The sequence below is a fragment of the Mesoplodon mirus genome, assembly GCF_964341445.2.
Source record: "Mesoplodon mirus genome assembly, chromosome: 2".
In the NCBI taxonomy this organism is placed as follows: domain Eukaryota; kingdom Metazoa; phylum Chordata; class Mammalia; order Artiodactyla; family Ziphiidae; genus Mesoplodon; species Mesoplodon mirus.
The window spans coordinates 89068629-89074967 of NC_138977.1; the positions used below are offsets into that span (position 1 = coordinate 89068629).

General features: G+C 48.6%; 1 protein-coding gene across 2 annotated transcripts in view; it reads right to left on the reverse strand.

The window, feature by feature from the left end:
* TEC (tec protein tyrosine kinase) overlaps window positions 1-5415 on the reverse strand; it is a 162090-nt gene extending 156675 nt beyond the window's left edge. The window contains exon 1 of one of the 2 annotated variants that reach the window (XM_082638520.1): window positions 5328-5415. The gene's annotated coding sequence lies outside the window, so the exon portion shown is untranslated. The remainder of the gene's footprint in view (window positions 1-5327) is intronic. The other variant, XM_082638516.1, reaches the window with a different exon arrangement.
* Window positions 5416-6339: the final 924 nt, after the last annotated feature.

A 6339-nucleotide genomic window follows, 5' to 3' on the forward strand; every position in this document is an offset into this window, starting at 1 on the left:
AGTATGTCAGGCACAGCTCAGGTGTTTTACTGGAAATACCGTGGAGAGGTTATATGAACATGCAGATGCTGAGACATTCAGCCTTCTTCTCTACCTCGTTCCCAGATCACTGGCAGCCAGGCTCTTCCCACCGCCCAGGAAAAAGACTGGAAGAGCTTTTTCTGAGGACCCTCAACAGCCCAAGAGGTACTAACATCAAAATTTCCGCAAATAAAAGACTCAGCCAAATCACCCAACAGTTAAGTTCCCAGCCAACAAGCTTTTTAATCCCCCACTCAGATGTGAGTAGACAACCGAGGGCATCAGAAATACAAGGAAAGCCTCTAACATTAAATGTAGAGACCTAAACAAATAAACAGACAATAGCAACTTGGGGAAACTGAGTCTATGGGGGACTTTTTTCTTTTCTTTCCAGGTAAGAAAATATCTAGTATCCAGCCCAAAATATCTAGAATCTGAACAATAAGTTTCTGAAAGAGACATCACAAAATAGAGAGGAGGAAATTATCAATGAGATAACTCAAGAAAATTTCCCAAACTGAAAGATGTAGATTTCTGGATTGAAAGAACCCAGCACAATGGATGAAAAGAGATCCATACCACAGCACACATCATGAAAACTCCAAGATTGTGGAGGCCAAGAGAAAATTCTACAAACTTCCACAAAGGACACAGGTTTGTAACCTGTAGACAGGTTACAGGCAAAAATTAAGGAATCAGAACAATTCTGAATTTCTCAACAGCAACACCACAAGCTAGAAGGTGATGGAACAATGCCTTCAAATTTTCCATCCTGGAAGTCTACACTCAGACAAAGTATCAATTGTTGTGGAAAACAGATATTTTCAGGCACTTACGGAAAAATGAGGGACTTCCCTGGTGGTCCAGTGGTTAAGAATCCGTCTTCCAATTCAGGGGACACAGGCTTGATCCTTGGTCGGGGAACTAAGGTCCCACATGCCACGGGGCAACTAAGCCCACAAGACACAGCTAGAGAGCCCACGTGCTGCAAACTACAGAGCCTACATGCTCTGGAGCCCACGCATCACAACTAGAGAAGCCCAAGCTCCACAACTAGAGAGAAGCCCGTGTGCCGCAACAAAAAATCCCATGTGCCACAACTAAGACCCGATGCAGCAATAAATAAATAAATAAACAAACAAAAACAAGGATGATTTTTTAAAAAAAAGAAAAATGAATAGACAAAATATGAATAGATAAAATAAATAGGAAGGAAAACAGACATCCTGTGCATCCTTTACCAGAAAATTCCTTCAGAATGGGCTGTACCAAAAAAAAAAAGGAGTCTACAAGAAAGAGAAAGGCATGTACTACAGGTAACAGGAGATCCAATACAGACAGAAATGATGGGGATCCCCCCAGGATGACAAAGGGAGGTCCTCAGGGTGACATCTGTGCCCCATGTGTAGAGGGCAACCAGTCCAGACTAGAGCAAGCCAGGAGGCTCAGGGACACTTTCTTTGGGGAAAATGAAATTGACAGAATACCTGACTCATCTGAGGTAAGAATTAGAAAACTGGTCAAAAGTTTTGGGTTGAATTAATGATGAGTACATAAAAAACTAAGCCAGTGAACAAACAAAGCAATTACTGACTCTGAGAAAAAGAAAAAGTTGTGCTTGGCTTGGCTATGAATATTGATCTAACCAAAATTACTGTTTAACTATTGCAAGGATGGGAAAATAGGGAAGCTGTGGTTAGGCTGGGGGTTAGAAGAAGAAAGATAGCCAAGTCATCATCTTCCACAGCAGGAAGTCAACAGATAATGCTTCAAACTGCAAAATTACAAGTATCACTTACAAGCAATAAATACCAAAATAACCAACTCGAAGAATCACAAGTGTTTGCTTCTGGAGAGGGAAAAATGCAACTTGGATTAAAGGTTTAAAACTAAAAAAAAAAAAAAAAAAAAGAAGAAGAAGAAAAGAACAAAACAAAAATCATATTGACTTCTATGCCCTTTTTTTTTTTTTTTTGCTTTTGCTTTGTTTCCCTAATAACAATTTGGGAAAATTCCATCCTTGTTTTCCCTAAACACACAAACAAAAAAATGTCAGGGACTTCCCAGGTGGTCCAGTGGTAAAGAATTCGCCTTCCAATGCAGGGGACTTGAGTTTGATCCCTGGTCAGGGAACTAAGATCTCACATGCCACGGGACAACTAAGCCCACATGCCACAACCACTGAGCTCATGTGCCACAAACTACAGAGCCCACGTGCTCTGGAACCCACATGCCACAACTACAGAGCCCAAGCGCCCTGGAGCTTGCGCACCACAACTAGAGAGAAGCCCACACGCCGCAAGGAAGATCCCGCATGCCACAACTAAGACCTGATGCAACCAAAAACAAATAAATAATAATATAAAAAGAAAAGAAAATGTCATTTTCTACATCTACACCATGTAGCTGTGATCATCTGAGCTCTGAGCTGTCAAATATAGTGGGAAAGTTAATAGTTATAATCCAATCCAAGGAAGGACAGGTTGAGCTAGGGCAGAGATGCAAAGGCAAGCCCAGGTGGAGGCAAGTTTGGAGGTGAAGCCAACTACTAAGCTTCTCTCCTCTGGGGTTCTTTTTAACAAAGCTATTCTCACGGCATAATCACCTGGGACAGGGTAATTTTAGAACTGGCAGTGACCATGGACCAATTTCACTCCTTTCTAACAGACTCCAATGCCCAATTTATGACCCTAATAAAACCAAGGCAGCTAGCCTCCACAGAGGTTGATCTGGGTTCAACTTCAGTTACTCCACTTTGCCTGTGTAGACTGGATAATAGGAGAGCACAGTAAGGGCTCTGAAGCAAGTGACACTGTCATCAACAGATAGTTAACTGAGCATCTGTGCACCAGGCTGAGGATCAACCGCCCTGTCAACTCTGTGGACCAAGTCTCCCTGCCCTGAACAATAAGATGATTCTCCCTAGGAGGGGAATCCCATGAAGGGGTGGAATGGGGTGAAAACCAAGGAGCTGGAAGAGCTGGGCTGGGGAAGGGAGGCACCAACCAGGTCAACCTGGAGGAACCTGTAGACAGAGGTGTGCCTGGAGGCCCAAGGCCCAGGCTGCCAGTGCTCTGCATACAAAGAGGAAGGCAGAGAGACCAGCAATTCTTCCCCAAAAGCAAAAAGTGGCCAGACACTACCCACAACCCCAGCAGCCATGCTGTCGAGGGTCAACTTAGGGAGCAAAGGTTGCCATTCTCTGACCTTCACTTTGACTTGATAAAACACAACCCCTGCCCTTGAGTAACCAGCTGCTGAGAAAACAAGATGACTTTTCTTTTTAATTATTTATTTATTTTTATTTATTTATTATTTTTGGCTGTGTTGGGTCTTTGTTGCTGCGCGCGGGCTTTCTCTAGTTGCGGCGAGTGGGACTACTCTTTGTTGCGGTGCGCAGGCTTCTGATTGAGGTGGCTTCTCTGGTTGCGGTGCACGGGCTCTAGGCACACGGGCTTCAGTAGATGCAGGGCGTGGGCTCAGTAGTTGTGGCTCACGGGTTCTAGAGCGCAGGCTCAGTAGCTGTGGTGCACAGGTTTGGTTGCTCCACAGCATGTGGGATCCTCCCGGACCAGGGCTCGAACCCGTGTCCCCTGCATTGGCAGGCGGATTCTTAACCACTGCACCACCAGGGAAGTCCCAAGATGACTATCTTGATACAGAATAAGTAGGTAAACAGGTTGACAGTGCTAAAGCCTATATTAATATTCTATATTTTTTCCTATCTGTAAAGGTGTGAAAATTCTAGTTCAAGGACCTACGTGTGGTAGAGCACTGCACTGATCCGCATGTGTTTGCCCTATACAGTTCTACAAACCAAAACGTACACAACCTCAGGGAAGAATCCAGATCATGAACATAAACACAATGCAGTAAGCGTCTAGAGCTGACAAGAGAATATATGGGGCCTCCCTGGTGGCGCAGTGGTTGAGAGTCCGCCTGCCGATGCAGGGGATATGGGTTCGTGCCCCGGTCTGGGAGGATCCCATATGCCGCGGAGCGGCTGGGCCCGTGAGCCATGGCCGCTGGGCCTGCGCGTCCGGAGCCTGTGCTCCGCAACGGGAGAGGCCACAACAGTGAGAGGCCCGCATACCGCAAAAAGAAAAAAAAAAAAAAAAAAGAGAATATATGGATCAGATTAATTGGAGTATTGGGAACGTATAAGTTTTTCCTAAACAATGAAAACGTACCTAAACCAAAAAACTATTTTCAAATACATAATGAGATTATACACACTTTTCTTTTCTCCATATAAATCATGACACTCCATACTCCATGTGATTCTCGCCAGCTGAGCTACAGCATCACAAACCAACCTGCTAAATCCTAGACTTATTTGGGAAAACCCACTGGTTTGTTGGGGCTGTTTTCTCCTCTCCAGCTCTTCAGGGGAGACTCATCTAGAAGCAAGTAAATTCTCAGAATTTCCTAAGAGGAAAAAATGGGCCCTCACTGAAAAAACACAGGGTATATGCTCAAAACACTTAACTATTTTGGATAAGCTTCAAACCCACTTGGCCACCAGTCATCCTGTTTTTCCAACTTAACATTGAGATCTACCCTTCGAATCAAATCTTCCAGTTTCCAAAGAATGGCAATAGATGAGATTGTTTCCGAACCTGATACACAGCAACGTGTTATTCTTCCATGAAAACAAAACAAAAAAATCAAAAGGAAAGTTAGGATCCAAGGGAAAGCGCACACCCCCGAGACAAGGCCCTAGTTTTCCCAACACATGTATTCACCGAATCCCTGTTATCAAGATTCAAACACAATTTCCTAGATTAAAAATGTGAGGCTGGTGGGGCGAGACAGTCACACACGTGCAACTGTGGAAAGTCTCTGTAGATGCTGCCAATTTTCAATCAAGACTGCGCCGCCGCCCAAGCAGAGAGGAGGAATCAACCCCGCGGGGCAGCTGGGAAGTGAGCCCAACGCTTAACTTGCTGCGGGGCGGCCCGCGTCCAGGTACCCAAGAGGAAAAGGGACGGGTGCTCCTCGGCAGAGGCCGGCGCCGGAGCCCGAGCCCGGGAGGCGGAGAGGCGGCGGCGGCGGCCGCCGGAAGGCGCGGCTACGCCGGGACGCGCACCTGTCCCTTCGTGGTGCGCAGGGGGACTGGTCCTCACCTGGCGTGGCGCGCCCTCGCTCACGGCGGCGCGGAGGAGAGAAAATCCTTCCTGGTTCCACGAGGGTCCGTCTCTGGGCTTGTGCAAGCCTCCTCTCGCCGCGCGCATCCTCGTCCCCACCCGTCCCCTCCCGGAGTGGCGCAGTCCCGCGGCCGCCTCGCCGGCCCGCGGCGCCCTTACCTGGATGGAGCGCGCCGGCTGCGCCGAGTCCGGGAGACGCTGAAACCGGCCGGCGCCGCCGAGTCCCGAGCCTGGCGTCCCGAGCCAGGCGTCCAGGCCCCGCCCCCTCTCGTCCCGCCCCGCGCGGCCCAGAGATCGCCAGGCCCCCAATGGCTCCGCCCACACACACAGAGGCCGGCGGCTACAGGTTCGCCTGGGTCTGCTGCGGTTCTGAGACTGGAGGCCCGATTGGGTCGGATGGGCCTCCCGGCTCCCCCGACCCAGTCGGAGTTTCGGGGAAGTCGCGGGAACGTCCCTGGTGTTCCTGGACGCCGTGCTGGGCCTCCTCCTTCGCCCCTCGCCCCAGAGAACTGACCCGCGACGTCACGGACACCCCCAGCCCGGGAGAACCCGACCAGTGCCACCTGTGGGTGACCGGGGACTCTTGTCGCAATTAGGGACCGCACCTCCCCTTCCGCTAAATGGTGGCGAACCAGGTGGGTGACGCGGTGCGGTGGAGCGAAGCAACGAGTTTTACCAAAAGAGTAAAGTCTTTTTACTGCCAAACCTGAAGCAGCAGAGCGTATCTGATACACTTACGGGTCACGTGGTCTCCTTAGTCCTGTAGTAACATTTTCTTCATTCACTGTAGGGTAGAAAATTGCCCTTAGGTAACTTACTGTATCCCAGGCACTCTTTCAAGTACATTACCTGTATGAACATTTCTATGAAGTATATGTTAACAGAATCCCCCATTTTTATGGAGGGTGAAAGTGAGGCACAGAGAAGTTAAACAACCTGCCTAGTGTCACCCAACTAATAAATATAAAAGCTAGACTTCAAATCCCCGTAGTCGGCCTCCTGATTTTGAGCTCTAAGCCAGGGGTCCCCAACACTCCCCCACCACCGGCTGCAGACTAGTACCGACCTGTGGCTGTTAGGAACCGGGCTGCACAGCAGAAGGTGAGCGGCGGGCCAGCTAGCAAAGCTTCAAATGGCGCTCCCCTTCACCCACCGCCTGAACCATCACTGG